Source organism: Neopsephotus bourkii, unplaced genomic scaffold (assembly GCF_033783945.1).
Source record: "Neopsephotus bourkii isolate Nb327-2 ecotype Australia unplaced genomic scaffold, CSIRO-AGI_Nbou_v1 NB_1763, whole genome shotgun sequence".
NCBI lineage: Eukaryota > Metazoa > Chordata > Aves > Psittaciformes > Psittacidae > Neopsephotus > Neopsephotus bourkii.
The window spans coordinates 532945-549947 of NW_026902237.1; the positions used below are offsets into that span (position 1 = coordinate 532945).

Here is a 17003-nt window from a genome sequence, read left to right on the forward strand (position 1 = left end):
TTAAAAAAAGCAGCAGCAAAAGAATTATGTAATATGTCTCAATGGGCAGGAGGGAGTAAGCAGGAGGCCAGTGACAATTAGTAGTCTGTGTTTTGGGGTTTAGAAAGGGTTTCTTTTCACCTTCCACTGCATTTGTTTAGTTTCAAAGGACCTTGTATACCTAAGAAGCTTGTGGTTCATTATAAAACCTACACAGCATAGACAGAAGCTTGCTGTTTTGAAAGAATATTTTAAAACAGGAGTGGAAAATACTCCCAATATTTAAGTGTCCTCCCTGTGGTACGATATTCTTTTTTTAATGGTGTATATGGATATGGTAAAAAGAAAATGGGCTGAGTGCATGGCTCCGTAAAATCAAGGAGAGTTTCAGCTGATCAGAGTCAGCATTCAGGCAAATGTTTCTGAATTAGCCAGATGCCAGTTACTGTTATGAAATTTATGCATCCTTAAATTAAGGGACAATGACCATATTCTTTGCATTGACTATTAATACATTACAACTTTTCTGTTATTATTTAAGGAATTCCATAGTGTTGATCCACCTGACTTATTACGGCTACACCTCTGGTTAATACTTGCTGGGGTTTGAAGATGTTGGTTCATAAATACACAGCATAGTACAGCACAATTTTGGCTTTCTGCCTCTAGGTTTTGTTGCGCTGCAACGGTATGCTTTTCAGTAGTAGAGGCTGATTTCTTCAACTGAAAACCTATTATATAAGGAAATGTAAATGGAAGATCAGCATGAGACAATGTATAGAAGCAGCTGAGCAGTAATGATCATGACAGTGTCATAAGGAAATGCTGTCCAGTACTTGATGTCCAAGATTCTCTAGAAATAAATAGAAGTTTTACCGACTATGATTTTTAGCTGAAAAGGTGCCCAGTGATGCTGCCAGAGGAAGAGTATGCTGTAATGTGCCCAGGGATTGTGCTGGTTTATTGCAAATCTCTGGCTACCTGGGGAGACCTTTTTTTCCCCCTCTAACCATTGTAATAAAACATTGCATTGAAATGTTGAGTTTGAGGGGAAACTAAGAATGGAGCTTCACCAAATTGAACTCAACTGAACAATATGAAGACAATTCTTTTTCCTTCAACAAAGCTGTATCTGTTTATATTAGCAGAAGAGCTGGATCCCTGTATTTAAAGTAGTTTAAACTGGGGCCTTTGTTCTTATGAAGGATTATGCCTAGTACAATGGATAGGGGGAGTCCTTTTAGTGTCCTTCCAGACACAAATTTATATGCTTAAATTCCTGACCCACAGGGACACTCACTCATATATGCACACCCCTGTGCATCTGGAAGTCTGCTGGAGGCTGGTAGGAGAACTGAAGGCTGGTAGTTCTCAGTCTTCTATGAAAACTCAAATCATGTGAAACTGAGATTTGCATATGTTCATGGGGGCAGATTTTAATGACAAGCTTGAAAAATCAAAGTAGGCTTTCCAAGGTTTGTGGCAGTTTTGCATTGGAACAAAATCTGTATTGAATGGGTTGAAATAGGTTTTATTCTAGAGCAAGTTTGAAGAGGATGATTGTTGCAGTCACAATGGCTGAAACACAAAGAAATTAATTGCCTAAAGCTCTAACAAAACCAGATAGTTTTTCACAGTTCTAATTATTTCACTCTTAAAGTCCCTTTTCCAACCCCCCGTGTAGTAGTTCTTCACTCTTTTATTCTAGCATAGCACTAAGGACAGAGTGACTACTTCACCAAAATACTGTTACGCCTTCCCCACACTAAAAGGCTGTGAGAACATATGTGTCTGGAGACCTTGCGGAGGGGAGAAGAAGCTGTGACTGCAAAAAAAGAAGAAAGTTTATACACTTACTGAAGGAGAGCAGTCAGCCAAGCTGAAAACAGCAGAATAGCATGTAAGGCTTACAGTCATTAACCGTGATATTTTGCAATGAGATTTCATGACCTGTGCTAGTGCAGTTCTTCATGTTCACTGAAAACAAAGCTTAAGAGTAACTCACATTAGGTAAAAAAACCCAAACAAACAAAAGGTCCAATGAGGCTGGTGTTTCTGACTATGAAAGAACAGAAGGAAAGGGGCAAATACCAAATACTACTTTCATTTTCCTCCCCATGGTTCTTCATAACTAAATGGAACCAGTGCCCCATTCTTCCTCAGTTGAGTCTGGACTATGGCAATTAATAGACCTGATAGTAGTCTAAAAATGAAAGCAAGCTTTCTAAATTGTGTGAAATCTCCTGAATGGAGTTATTTCTATATTGATACTCCAGTGTATTAGTCTTAGCTTTCAGTGCCTTGCTCTCTAGACCCACCCTTCAATTAACTTTTAAACTGTTTACAGTTATTGACTTAGACAAGAAAGTAATCAAATAAATGATTTGTTTTGGTGTGTAGTGTTACTTCTTTTTGCTAAGCAAATAGTTTCAGCTATTCCAGAAACATAAATTTCATTGCTTCAGGGATGACACAGATGTTTATGGAGAAGTCTTGAAAGACCCTACCTTGTGGTAAGGGTGACAAGTAGTTGTGTTTTTTTTTCCCCTCTAACCATTGTTACAAAACAATTTTGGATGGAATTAGTTAATTCGGATGTATAACCCACCCATTTAGATGGCATGACCCACAATTCTTATAAATCAGGTTGCCCAGTATGTCTTGCACATAGGATATTTTTCATTTTGTATTGTATTTTATGGCTTTTTTTTTTTCTTTTAATTCCCCCAAATTGGCCCAAGTTTGACCCTTGGGAAATTTCTGTCTTTATGTATTTAGTAGCTCTAGCGAGTCTTTATCAAACTTGTACTTTAACAAACATTCCATGGGTGAGATCATCTCCCATCCAGCTCCATGGTGATTAGCGAGAGACAGCCTCTCCTTGATCTGCCTACAATCCCAGTAAGATGCTAGTCTGTCATGGTGAAGCAAATCATATTTTTACTCGCATGTATGCAAGGTGTCCTTGGCCCAGGCCATCTCCAAACCACTGCTTTCTCTTCTTCTGATGTGCAAGCTTGTCTGTTGTCATGTCACAGGTACACATACCTTTGCCTTCAGCCATGAGATTGATGCTTCCTATACGCTTCAGGTTGTTTGGAAGGATTGGATCTGCACAAGGAAACTATACCTGGGGACTGGGCTTCCTAGTGGTTTATGACCAGCAGAGATGTTAAGTTGTGGTGCAGCGCAGTAGGTTTTATCCTCCCCTATTATCTCATCTGCCAGGTGTGTGGTGAGCTACCCAGCCTCAGTTGTTCATTAAAGTTACCAAACGGGGGGAAAGCAATCTATTGCTGTGAAGGAGATGTAATAATAAGGGAGCCTAGGGTGGGAGTTGAATGAATCTTATAGATGAGATTTGACAGGTCTGCATCTCTGATAGTAAAATCTCCCTCCAAAAAGATTTCTGCTGTTGAGAAATTAGGTCATGGCTATAAAGAAGCAACTTAGTTCCTTTTTGTGGGAGTTCATATTGCATTTGCATTCAGGCTATATGCAGAAAATGTGATTTTTTTTTTTATTTTATTTTTTTCTAAGTGATACTGGAAGAATTGTGAGTGCATAAGCCTTGCATATGAGGCCTAACTGCAGTTTGGATTTTCATGAACATAGTGGAGTGCATTTTGGGATAACTTTTTGTACCAATGCATGTGAAACTAAAAACCATTGTTCCCTAAGGTTTTCCTTAGTGCCCATAGCCCACTGCAGAAGTGGGACATTCAAATCCTATTGTAGCAAGAAAAAAGTAAAAATATGTCACTGCCACTCTTCATGCACACCAGCCCTGCAAAGTTTTTCATTTATTTTTGCAGCTGCTTGAACTTCAGTATCTTTGTGCGCTCAGCTCTTTGGTGTACTGCTGGCAATGTTGAACTCTATAGTCGAGACGGACCATCTACTCACTTTCCACAGATTAAGCATCATTACTGTAGTGTAATCAAAGTTTAAATGTATTTGTTTTTTAGTTTAATGAATTTACTGTGTAACATAGCCAAAATATATCAAAGTTAGTTTATCATGTCTCGATTATAAAATTTGGTGCTCCAAAGTTTGGTACTTGTCATAGGAAAATACGTTGCAACCTGCACCCCTTCTCCCCTTGCTACACACCGAAGAAAGTGTCCAAGCTCTAATTTGATTCAAGGAAAGCTTAAAATTATGTTGTTGTTGTTTAGGAAAGTGGTGTTCCCTGCTTGAACACCACATATTTCCTTATGACAGGAAACCTCACTGAGGGTGTTATATGGAAAAAGCTCTGCATCCTGTGGTGTCTCTGCAAGTGTTTGAATTCACACTGTGTTTGACCTATGGACTGGCATAGCTGCACTGCAGAGTAGCATGATCAGTCAGGCTGCTAAACAGTACTGAATTCAATTAGAAAGTTCTTCCATGTGCCATTCTGTATTGTTTTGAAATGTACAGTGCTTCCATTTTTAAGAGAATATTCAGTATCACCACAGGTAGTTTGTTTATAAATTTAAGAGGTAAGGGAGTGGAGGGAGAAGGGCTGTGATTCCTAAATGTATTTGTTAAGAAGTAACTTAGAGTTTTTAGGACTCATTCTTTAAGGGAAAGAACTGCCCTTTCTAAGGGTGATCTAATGTATTATCTCAGTAAAATCTTGAAGTTTTTTGTGCAATTGATTAAAGTATTAAAGACAGTGTTGTCTCCAGATACTATTTTTAGCTAATAGTTAAATTATCCTTACAGAGAGAGTGCAGGTTGATAAAAGGGGTCAGGCTAGCCTCTGTTGCTGTTGGTGTTGGCCTGTAGATTTTGGGTTAAGTTTAAAACAGTCAAAGTAGGAAGTTCAATAATCTGTTACTAAATACAATACCTACAGATTGGAGGAGAGCATTTTATCTTTTTGATATGCTTTTAATAGCCTGGAGTGTGTTCTTTGTGAGGCTATGCTTTTTGTTCAGTAGATTGTGTGTGGCAAAGACAAAGCCATTTAATTTGTTAGTGTCTGGTTGTATTTTCTGCTTTCAAATAACAGTTTTAAACTTTATGTTATTAGCTGGATTTTACTGCTTCATCTTGTGCATTATACAGCCCTGATAACATTCACTCTAACTTAACTTTGGGGTTTTTTTTAGCTTTGCTTTTCTTTTTTATCTAAAAAAAAATCTTATAGAAAAGACAAAAAACTTATAAGAATTCCTTAATGTCTTCCAAGAAGATTTTTGTCTCACAGCTGGAAAGACCATTTAGCTTCTGGGGCTGACTTTCTTAGTGTCTCTTGATATCCTTTTGTTGGAAATGAATAGTTTTACGATAGCACTGCTGCTTTTAAACACATGTTGCAGAGAACCATTTCAGATTTTCAGTTAATTCTAGATGCTCTGTTGAATTTGAATATAGGAATGTAATCATGTTGCTTGTAACTGGTTTTCCAGTTCATCGCTTTATTCGTATCACTATCGCTTTATATTAAATAGAACTATTGCTCTACAGTTCTACAGTGAAGGGTTCTCTGTAACAAGGTGAAGTATTTTATGCTTAAGGGCCTTGACACTCAAAGGTGCTGTGAGTCCATAAATTTCTTTAAAATCATATGGAGTTGTGGATGCTTGATATACTTGAAAAATCAAGTTCTCTGTAACTGGATGGTCCAGCCACCAAGATATGTTAAATTACCAATATGTTTCCCTTCCTGTCCTGTTATTAACTTAAAGGATTTTGCTTTTCTATCTAAAACAGAAGAATACATCAAAAATACCACATAGATCAGTGTTTGTAAGGTCCATGGATACAAGTGTGCAAGTATGACAGAACAAGTGAAGTCTTCTATTAATTCTGTATTCAGTCATGAGAAAATGTGTCACAAATGAGGCATGAGATACATGCTGAATAGTGAAACTTGGAAGACATTTTGGGCAGCTGCCATGCTGTTACTTTTCCTGTGTCTTGAATGGATCAGGAGTCCTGTGGAAAATAACATTTGTGGTTGTGTAGTTTTAAGTTTTTCTCATATTGACAAATGGTAATTGACATGTTTCTAAGGTGTTACACAGTTGAAAGCCTGGTGTAGTATTAAAGGCTGTGCCTAAGACTTCATGGCTTACGGGGTTTGGTTTTGTATCTTGAAGAATCCCAGGAACAATATTCACAACAAGGCAACAATTGGCTAGGGGTTTTGTGCACACATGCAAGCTTAGTTGCTGAGAGTTAGAATAGTACTGATATTCACACGCGGTAAAGGCAGGAGTTACTATAGAACATTAACTTAGGATGATCAGAGAGTGTTTTTGTCAAGATCTGTTTTGTTTATTCTTTATTTATTCTGGTTTCTGGAAAGATTACTTTAGGGGCTTTAAATAAAAGAGGAAAAGATGTGTGAGCATGGTGATTTGCAATAATGATAAAGGAAAGGATAAACATGTAGATAGAGTCAAAATCATGCACTTTTTTAAAACTAGGGATGCCTGTTCTTCTGTCATAAAACAGCAGGTTTCCAGTTCTGACAGGTTCTTCCTCTGCAGTCTCTGAGGAGGCCCAAACTTATCAGTCCTCAGTAGTCTATAAATGGAAAAGTTTATTGGTGAGTGGTGTTTCAATATCAATGGACTGGGGTGGCAGTTTTTCCAGATTTTCTTGGAAGATAAGGTAGTCTGCCCCAGACAAGATGAATGCATGGATCCTTTTGAGAGTGCCTGCTATGCTGAAGAGCATGAGCTTTGTTCAACAACAAGATGAAATACTAGTAAATGTGGGGAAAATAACAAAACCTATCCCAAAGCTCCCTGCTCTGACTCAGTGATTGAATAGATAAATCTTATTAACCTTTCAATAGTCCCAAGCTAAAACTGTTCTTATCACTCCTATAGACTCCCTGAGGACATCTATTAAACTATAGTTGCTGTGCATGATATGTAAGGAGAAATGCTTAACCTGGGAACATTGTTTGATCTAGTGTTTTGTCATTGGAAAAAATGTAACTATTGCACTCATAAATTATTAACCAGGCTTCCACAAATGTACCCTTAGCTTCTAAAGCCTGTAGTGGTAAATTAGGATCTTGGCTTTATAGGTCAGGTTGTGGTGGGCTGATTGCTGTAGGTTAGCAAGAGGCAGCAGCAGTGGCAAGAGATACTGCTATTAGCATGTCCTGACTAAGTCCCCATCATCTCGGAGAGACGTGCTCTCCAGGTGAGGGCATGGAGCCGCCATCCCTTCCATGCCTCTACTGTGAGCACTGGACCATCCCAGAGAGGACTTGTCCCTCTCTGAAAGATATTTTGTGGACATCATACTGGAAGTATGCCTCACCTATGCTTTTCATCTCAAATCCAGGTCAATGAGTTATCTGACCTGCACGTAACGATGCATTTTGGTATTGTTTCTAGTGGCATAAACCGTATTGCAGATGCAATCATAAGGCCAAAGCACTTGCTATGCAGATTGCTGGAGTAAATCTTGGTCAAAAGGAGGCAGAAAGCTACTACAAAAAGGTCAAATTATGATTAATAACCTGTGAGTGCAGCTCTGAGAACAGTCTCCTGAATAATTTCTCTCTTGCAATTTCACCTAAAAGCTAATGTCCTATTAATACATTGCCTGTGCTCAACACTTGTTCTTCTCAAACTTTAGAAGAATATCTCTATGATGGTTAGAAAGTGTGGAAGTCCACTTCCAGGTTCTTGAACTCTTTTGCTTCTAGTGCCACTGGAATTACACATTTATGTGGAAAGAGAGAGAGAGGATTCAAGTATAGTAGCAAAGTTCATCTGAAGTGAATAGAAATGATTAAGGGTTTGCCTGTGTTGGACTAGGAGCTGCTTCTTGAGGCTTCTGTGTTCTCCTGCTGTTTGTTGAGCACCCACTGGTATTTTATTATGAAATAGCCTTGAGAGGTCAGAGCCAAAAGGATAGCTGAGAAAGCTAGTGATCCTTTTCTTACAGTTAGCATAAAGTAACATAGTATAGTATACATTAGGTAGTCTTTGTGTTTGAAAAATTCAGATTGCTAACAGAGACTGATTGAGGCCTAAGGTTTCAGAAGTTATTTCTGCAATGGAAATCTCTGTCTTCTGTCATGTCTTATAAAGTCATCTTTAGCAGTTACATCTGCTTCCTTCTAGTTCGGGGCACTTTCTATGCAGTGATCCATTGTGCAGCTTTGAACTTCACTCCTTGTGCCTGGCTGCTGCTTGCTAGCCGCTGTTGAAGACTGTGATGCCAGATCTTTGATGTTGTTTTTTATGCAAACCAGACTGAAGCCAGACAGTATGTTGAGCATTGGGAACTCCGACTTCATGTCTTTTTCTCAGGAGAGGTACACCTGAGGCACTGAATGGGCTGTGCAGAGAGGGCAAAGATCTTTAAAATGGCAAAGAAAACCATCCCACATGTTCCCTTTATATCACAAACAGTATTTTGGGGGGAATCTGCTGTTGTTCTTTGCTTGTTAAACAGTATACAAAAAAGGATTCCAATCCTGTGTATGCTGCTTGTCAGGAAGTCTGTATAGGCTTTTGCTGAGTTGCTTGTTGAATTCATTGGAGTCCTAGAAGATCAAACAGCAGCATGCAGTTTGTTTCTCACTGAACTAAGTTGTGGTCCTCAGTCACAGATAATACGCATGGCTGCTCCCTGCAGACCTTGTGTTATTGCTTTGAGCTGTCTTGTACAGACATTTATGTTACAAATCTCACTTGGGGGATCAGGGAAGAACCCACATATTCCACATATTACCTCCTCTGCCTTGCTGGAAGTGATCCTCAGCACTCTGGCAACTGATGCACAACCCAGTCTTCAAACAGACAGCAGCATGACCTGTGAAAGTGAGATCACGTTTTCTAACTAGATTTTTGTGTGTGTTGGTGTTGGGGTATTTTGTGTTTTTTTTTTTTGTTTGTTTGTTTGTTTTGTTTTGTTTGTTTGTTTTGGGGGTTTTTGTTTGTTTTTTTTTTTTTCCTGCCTGCCACAAGAATGTTGGAAACTGATATGCTACCAGATGCAGGCTTCCCAGCATGTTCATTTTGAGGTAGACACACTGGGACAAAACACTGATGCATTTCATGGCAAGATTAAAGTAACCAATTAGTGTTATTTACTGTTTGTAGAGAAAAACATTGTAGCATTGTATTTAATGAAAAACAAAACAAAGCAGTACTCCAAGCTCATCCTGCTTTGATTGTTTATATCCTCTGGTAGGCTCCTGGACAAGTGTCCTTCTGAAAAGCTCATTTTATACTGCACATGAGAAGCAGAATGCTTTTGCTCATGTGTTTTGTATGCCTGCATAAGAGGTAGTCATGCTGCATCCCCTTCACAATCAGTGGAGAGAAATGGATGCTGCTAGACAAGGATTCGTCTGACCTCTTTAAAACCTTCTCATGAAGATGAGGTGAGTCGTGCCCTAGAAATGCTTGTTACTCTTTGTTGCTTATAGATTGGTTCTGGGATGACTAGGTCAAAATAATAAAAAAAAGGGATCAAAGAGATCATAGAATAGAATCATAGGATGGTTTGAGTTGGAAGGGACCTTTAAAGGACATCTTGCTCAGCATCTCTCTCCCACCCTCACTTCCTGCCCCAGGCAGATGAATCTCCTAATCATTTTTCATATCTCTATAAAGGGAAGCCGTATAATGTATGGTTATAATCTTCCTGTTTTATCATGCATTTTCTACTCAGTGTCAGGTGAAGCTTCCTGTAATAGTGCTGCAGTACAGACCAGGTCCCCAGGCAACTTGCCCTCAGTTACACATGATGATTGCTGCTTACAGCAGCCTCAAGTCCCAGTGAACAGAAGGCAGGGTGTTTAAGGAGGATGGAGATAGGTTGTGATGAGATCATGGAGTAGCTGCTGTTGATGACCAGCAACAGAGGTGATAGTGGCTTTCAGGTGTCATGTCTATGCTAGTGCATTCCTGTCCCATGCATCTTGGTGTCAAATGCAGTCATGTCATGACATGATACATATTAATTTAACTTCTCCTAAACTTGCTGCGTTCATAATTGTAAGAAATGTTACTGGTTAGAAGGGTTAGGAAACTTACTGGCACTGCACTTGTTTCTTTTTCTAAGGGAACTCCATATCAAGAAGTGATTTGTTGCTACAAAATGCCATGCCTATACTAATGTGGGGAAAAGGTGCTGCAAAGTTTTAAAAGTAAACAGTCAATAAACTTTCTTCAGCTTGTCTTGGTTAAATTTCATAACTGTGGTTAAGTTCATAATTTATCCAGCTATCAAGCAAAATGTAGGTAAGGTGATCATTAGAACATGGCTTACAACTGTGTATGAATCTGTTCTACTCTAGGCGTCCATTCACTGCTTTTCTTCCCATTTTATCACAGAAAGTGTAGAGACACATGGAATAACCTAAATGCATTAAGGCAAGTTCAGCACTGAATGAATACTGCCTTCATATACACTGTGACTAAGCAATAAAATTGAGATGACTCAAGCCCTAAGTCATATTTTTGTGGATGATTTAACATTGCACAGATGTTATTTGCTTAACAATGGCAAAAATATTTTTCCTTCCTTCCTTCTTTCTTTGGTTTGGATCTGACTGGTTTGTTTAATGTTGCAAGGTGATACATTGAATTTTATTTCTGTACTTGGGAGGTATAATTTTTAAATACTAAGCTGGGAAAGTGAACCATGTTTACTCAACGATGAGCAAAAGAAAAGAAAAAGGTTACCACCCTGTTTTATCATTCTTCCCTTTCCTCGCATCCTTCTTGTAAGTATATTAAGTAAAGCAGTTAATATATGGAAGATTATTAGATTTGTTTATTCCAAAGCATCACCTAAGGGGTTAAATTCTCTCATTTCATTGTTTTGTAGGATCTCTAGGGAGCGTGGGCTTGTGTTCACAAGTGAATGCCGTCTGGAGTACTCACTATCACTGGTCTGTTCTGCACTTGCTTCCCTGCCTGCCTGCCTGCATGCTGCCTTTCTCCCAGCCAAGTTGTTGGAGTAGCAGACAAGTAGTTTTTCACTGTTGCATGTGGTATGTAACCCAACTGTTTGGACATCTGTGTGAGCCTAAAATTCTACAGCAAGGAAACAGAAAACATAATTTTTATTTTTATAAAAAAACCCACAACTTTCTCATATTACTTGAAGATGTTTGTAAGGGCTTAAAAACAAGCAGAATTAGACCTGTAGTGGGAGCATGGTCTAATGAATGCTTGGACTGGCAGTATTGTATTTAGTGTTAGCCCTCATTTTGTATAATCAGGCATGTTAATTTACTGCTTTTTTACTCAGTAAGGTGGAATACACCATAGGCTTAATGAGCTTTAACAGTATTGCTTTAGTGTTTAAACATGATTTTGGTTTTGAAATGTTATTACACTAGTGATAGAAACTAGATACAATTTGCAGCCATTGACTGTGGCTGGAGAAAGGTCTGCAGTCCTCTAGGTATGTGGCAGCTTTGCCAAGATATTACCAGAAAGCTGGAGTTGTGCCTGACCTAAAAAATTAACTGCTTCTGAATCCATTTGTTTTGTTTGATTAATGAATCTGAGTTTTTCTGGTTACTATGAAGTCAAACATGCTTATACCACATGACTTACAGAGAGGTATACTGAAAGAATAAGCGTTTCATTTTTTTTCTCAGCCTGTATTTGTTCCAGTGCACTGAATTAAATTTGTATGATGTATGATGTTGTTCTTTTAATGTCTTTTCAAACAATGTTTCTTTCACTCACACATGACCCTTTCTTTAATTCAATACATGAGTTGCCAGTTCATAAATTTTCCAGCTCTTATATCTAAATATCATTGAAGTTGGCTCTTAGTCAAAGAATCTGCTTACTATTTGCATTGTAATACTGACTAGAACTCTCAGTCTAATCCATGTACTGTTAACTGAGATCACATTCAACAAATTTGGTTTGGTTTTCTTGCCACTTAATTTCAGTGTCTCTAGTCACTCTTATTTACCTTGCAAACTTATTGATTTTGTACAACAAGCATTTCCTGGTGCTTCAGTACCTGCTGGTATACTTAGTTTGCTTATCTGGGTGTCTGCCCTCTGTAAACATTTCGTTGAGAAGTGAAGCTGGTTTTTCTTGCTCCTGCATATGGCATTCTGCAAGCAGTATGCTTAAGTTAAAACCGGAAGAGAGACAAGTTGGCCATTATATTCTCAACATGCTAAGCTTTACATTTATCAAAGGTTCTTGATATGAAAATAACCTTTGTATGTCTTTCTGTCATTTTATTAGTCAATGTTAGCAGTCCTTCCCTTCCTTCCCTCATCATAGGTCTGCATACACCTGTGGTCCTCAGTAACTGTGAACACGGACTATGTTTTGGTGGTTACCTAGTGATGCCATCTCAGTTTTGAATTTCATTTCAGACCCCCATGTGAATGAATTCAGGGTGACAGGATTTTTGAGTGTTAAGCAGCATGTATATGAAATGTGGCTCTTTTCCTCTGAGTGTCAAAGCTGGGTGTGTTGGATCTGGATTCAGCACGCTGTGATACGTAGTGCCAGCACTGAGTTGGGAGGTGGGAACTGTGGCCTTCTGAAGCATGTGTAAAAGACTGCAGTGCCACCAATCCTGCTCCTGCTGATTCCAGCTTGGCCTTTTGCCTCATGCAGCTTTGGTTAGAGCAGTGGCTGGTGCCTTTTCAGGAGATGATATTATTCCAGCTTCTCATGTACCAAAAGTCAATTACAATCTACCACACCATGTTGCATTTGGCTACCATTAGAAATTTCTTTACCGGTATGGAAATGCTGTTTGTACCCATCCCAGATACACCCTTGCTAGTAAATACATGTAGTGCAGACCACATTTCTCTGCTGGCAAGGAATTTACCACCAGCAGTAGGTGAAGGCTCTGGGGCTCAAGCAACGTGAAGTGATGAGGTGTTTCCCATACCACTGCAGTCAGTGCACGTGGAAAATGCTGCCTCTGCTGCTGAGTCATTAATTGTTTCACATTCTGGTTTCTGGCTAAGTAAATATAATGGCTCGGTAGTGGGAGTAATTTCTTGCATCAAGCAATTTGATAATGGTGGCATTGAAGAGAAGAGGGTAATTTCTCTCCCTTCATCTCACTTCTTTTCAGCTCTGTCTCTTGGGAGCAGGATGCTTCTCTTTCCTGATGATCTGGGGGAGATACAAGGGGAAAGCATTTTGGGGGGCAGATGAAGTTGTTGATTTGCTGAGTTTCGGAAGATACATGCGGCAGAGAGAGTAGTAGTCACTGCACCTGTGGTAAGTACAAATGTCTGTGATTGCAGTGGATTCACTGTGCTTCCTGTAGCTCTTAACTAACATCCCCCACAAAGATTATTTTGAAGGTGTTGTGCTGTATTTCTAATTGCCACACCTGCTGTGCTAGCAGTTAGCAAAAATAAACAGCACACTCTTCCCAATGTAATGCTTTTTCTCCTGTAAACGCTATTTTTTATTTTATTTTTTTTCTTTGGTTGGTTGGTTTGTAAGTAGTTTTGCCTTAATTAATTCTTTTGTCTTGGGAGGGTGACCAAACGCTCTCTGGATAGACAAAGTATCTGTACAGTGGATGCAGGTAGACTGCAAGGTAAACTGCAGTTTATTATTTATGTCTAATTTTGCTGTTATGTGTTAGTAAAAGTCTATAATTTCTACTTTATCTTCCCTCAATAGTACTTTTGGAGAGGAAGACTATTTTAGAAAACCCTTTCCACAGGGATAAGAGAAGTGAGGGAAAACACATGCCAATTAGCAGTTCTACCCCTTTTCATGAGACAAGAGAAAACAACCACATACTCAAGTGGCTCATTTCCATGCTGTCTTGTGATTGTGTCCCTTCATTCATTCCTCTTTTGTTACTGTTTCCTTTGCAAGTCCAATAGTAGATCACTGCTTTACTCTGACTAGATTAGAACTCAGCCCGCTTTTTTAGGATGCTTTTCATTTTATGATGAGTCCTAATTTGAATTTTAGCACTCCTCAAATGCTCTATTGTGTGAAATCTTCACTCAATTTAGGATGAAAACTACATTTCCTAACCAGCCTCAGGGCTGCTTAATAAAACATCAAAGGTCTGTTAAAAGGAGCACTGTCACTTTCTAAAAGCTGGCTGGCTCATTTTGTTTTTAAACGCTAGGTTGGTTCATAATTTAGCTTTTGTCAGTTAATTTATTCTGGACTCTTTTAGAGTGACAGCAAAAAACAGGGCAGGAAAGGGAAAGAGGAAATTTTCCTGTTAAATCTTAATGTGATATACAGGCCTCTCTAATCATGTGTTGTCTAAAACAGGGAAGTCTTAAGTGATAACTTGTTAAAAACAGTGTCTTGTTACTTGTTGGTCTCCTTTTCTATAGAGCAAATGTTCCTGCTGGTTTTATTATGACCAGCAGGAACTGCTTTAACAGCTGCATGTATAAAGGAAATGCCCACCACTTACCACAAAAGGTACAAGAGCTAAACCAGATGGTCTTCTGCTTGGAGGTAGGGGATGTTTAGGTGCCTCTTGTCCCAGCATGTGTCAGAACAAAAGCAGTGTTACTGGAATTTCAACACATAATTTGTTTAATCAGGCAGGAGTGAAGTAGGGTGCAGGGACAAGGGACTAGATCTGCCTCAGGTAGGGTAAAGGTAAACTGCACTATCTTCAGTCTTAAAAGATAGCCTTGCACAGGTAACATTATCTAAGAGTTGAGAAAATGTGGCTTATGCAAAGTTAACTACTGCTTGTGCTTCAGCAGGCTTGGGGTAGAGCATATCACCTAGGCAGGGGTCACAGGCGTAATGTGTTTAGAAGGAATCCTGTCTGAACAAATACAAGCTTCTCTTGAGGTATTTGCTAAGCTTCAGCTGCTAGTCAGTGTCTGGTTAGGATATCTATTATGTTGGGTAGCAGTTTCGTAGTGCAGAAGACATTCTGGAAGGTGAGATGGGTCCAAATCTTGATACAAATTACCTGGCTGCTACACATAAGTTGGGTAGCTGGTGGACAGAAAAACTGGGCTATTTCAGCATCAGCTATGTTGCTGCATCGCTGAACACAAAAATTGTATGCCAGGGTGCTTGGCGTTGTGCTGGAGACTGTGTTCCTCCATCAAAACAGTAAGGGAAATTTTGAGGATGGTAGGTTTTATGTCTTGCTAATACTGAGGATGGGATCACTTAATAGGCTGCCATCTCAGCTCCACAGGAGAATATTTTTGCTAATTCACAAAATATTTTAGCCTACATGGAGTTGGTTGAACACATAAGTAGGTAAAATTATTGATGTATTTTCTGACAGTTGCCAATCTCATTGTTATGTTATAAAATCCACAAGATTTTTGTCATAAATGTGACTGAAGGATCTATTTCAAGGTATGTTTAGTAAAAAATAAGTCAATAAACCCCATTGTGAACACTGCAAAACTTTAGTTGATTATAGTCTTTCTGTAAAAACAGATTTTACTACAAGCATCTTAAAGATGATCTTAAAATGAATGTAATTTGGGTCTATTTGGTAAACAGTATTCTGCATTATTATCTATATTGTAAAATCTAATGTAGTTTCTGTTGTCTTTGCAAACAAGACTATAATAATTTTTATTTAAGATTCACGTAGTTCACCTGAAAGCTCAGCTATCAGCATGAGATGCCAGAATTTTGTTGACTAGATCACTGTCCAGTGCATCTGCTCTGGTGTTTCTAAGCCAGTCGCATCTGGTGTAGAGGGCAGTGGCAACTCGGAGATCAGTTCAGTGTCAGGTTATGCCTGTGGGCAGTAAGAATAATTCTTCATTCTTTCCTTTGTTAACCTCTTCTTGGGTGCTTCACTCTTCATGCCTTCAAACCTGTTGCTACCACCTCTGGTGCTGGCCTATAAATCCAGCCTCTTCCCAACCTATTCCTGAGCATAGCCATGGGTTGATGTGACTGCCTGTTGATCTGTGGTTCAGAAGGATCTTCATTCATGTGGGATTTAGATCCTACCTGCTTTCTGCCTGCAGGTGTTGCCTCTGCTGCCACTGGTGCATGTTCTTTGGTTTAGGATTTATTCACTGGTGAAAGCTGTAAGAAACTTAATGGAATATTCTTTCAGCTGGTTTACATTTGGCACAGGGGTTTGTGGCACTCTCTTCAATTTTAAGTCCATCTAATCAGTCAGTTTGTGACCTTATTCCCTAACTAGTGCTTAATTCTGCCCTGAAGTCTACATATTTGACCCTATGCTCCAGGTGGCAAATGAAATAACTGGATTCCCAATTATGGTATGTCATATTAGTATTCTTGAATTTCATGTGTGCCTCCCTGTATTGAGAGGAAAAATCTTCCAGGACATCGAAGCATAGGGGGTATGCTTAGGCAAAGGGAAGTTTCATGGCTTGCAGATATTCTGGCAGGAGTAATAACCTCTTTAGAGTTTAAAGAAAAAGCTCAGAAAATATGGCCAGATGTCAAGTTAATCCTTTGAAATGATATTTCTCTTCCCTGAATTCCCAATACCAGAACATGTCTTAAAAGGTAGAGTAGTATTCTTGTCAGCCCCCTTGTTGTACCACTGTGATGGCTTTGTGCAAGAACCCTAGTTACCTGCAGTGCATCATCAGGACAATAAAGGTGCAGAGATCATTTTTACTCAGTTAAAAAATAAACGCCTGTCAGAATAATGCTGTGTGTCACCTACACTACCTCTGCAAGGAAATCTTGTGAACAGAAACTCAGTGAGCCTTGACCAGCCAAGCAACTTAGCTTATTCTCTGAGAGCTGAACTTGGGTCTGTGAATTTTATGCGAAGCCTCATGATCCGTAGTCCACTGATGTTAGGTTCTGGGGTTGAAAGTACTGTTTTCACCAGGCATTTTGCTAGGCAGTGTGAGAAAGCCAGCCTTCTTGATAGTAACAAAGTATAATTCACATCTTGGATTTCTTCATTTTGCTTTGCCAGTAATAAATACCTTTGGCCTTAAGGTATTAATAGCAATACTGTTTTCAAGAATGTAAGAATAAACGTAATGGTTGAGTCTTCTTTTTGTTTTTCTCTTGTGGGTGTTTTGGTTTCGGGGTTTGTTTGTTTTGGGGCTTTTTTTTCCTATTAATATAAATGCAAAT

At 39.0% G+C, this 17003-nt stretch overlaps 1 protein-coding gene across 1 annotated transcript in view; it reads left to right on the forward strand.

Moving 5' to 3' along the window:
• Window positions 1-17003, forward strand: part of SYTL5 (synaptotagmin like 5) — an 81292-nt gene that overhangs the window by 9495 nt on the left and 54794 nt on the right. The window contains exon 3 of the mRNA XM_061378065.1: window positions 9142-9334. The gene's annotated coding sequence lies outside the window, so the exon portion shown is untranslated. The remainder of the gene's footprint in view (window positions 1-9141; window positions 9335-17003) is intronic.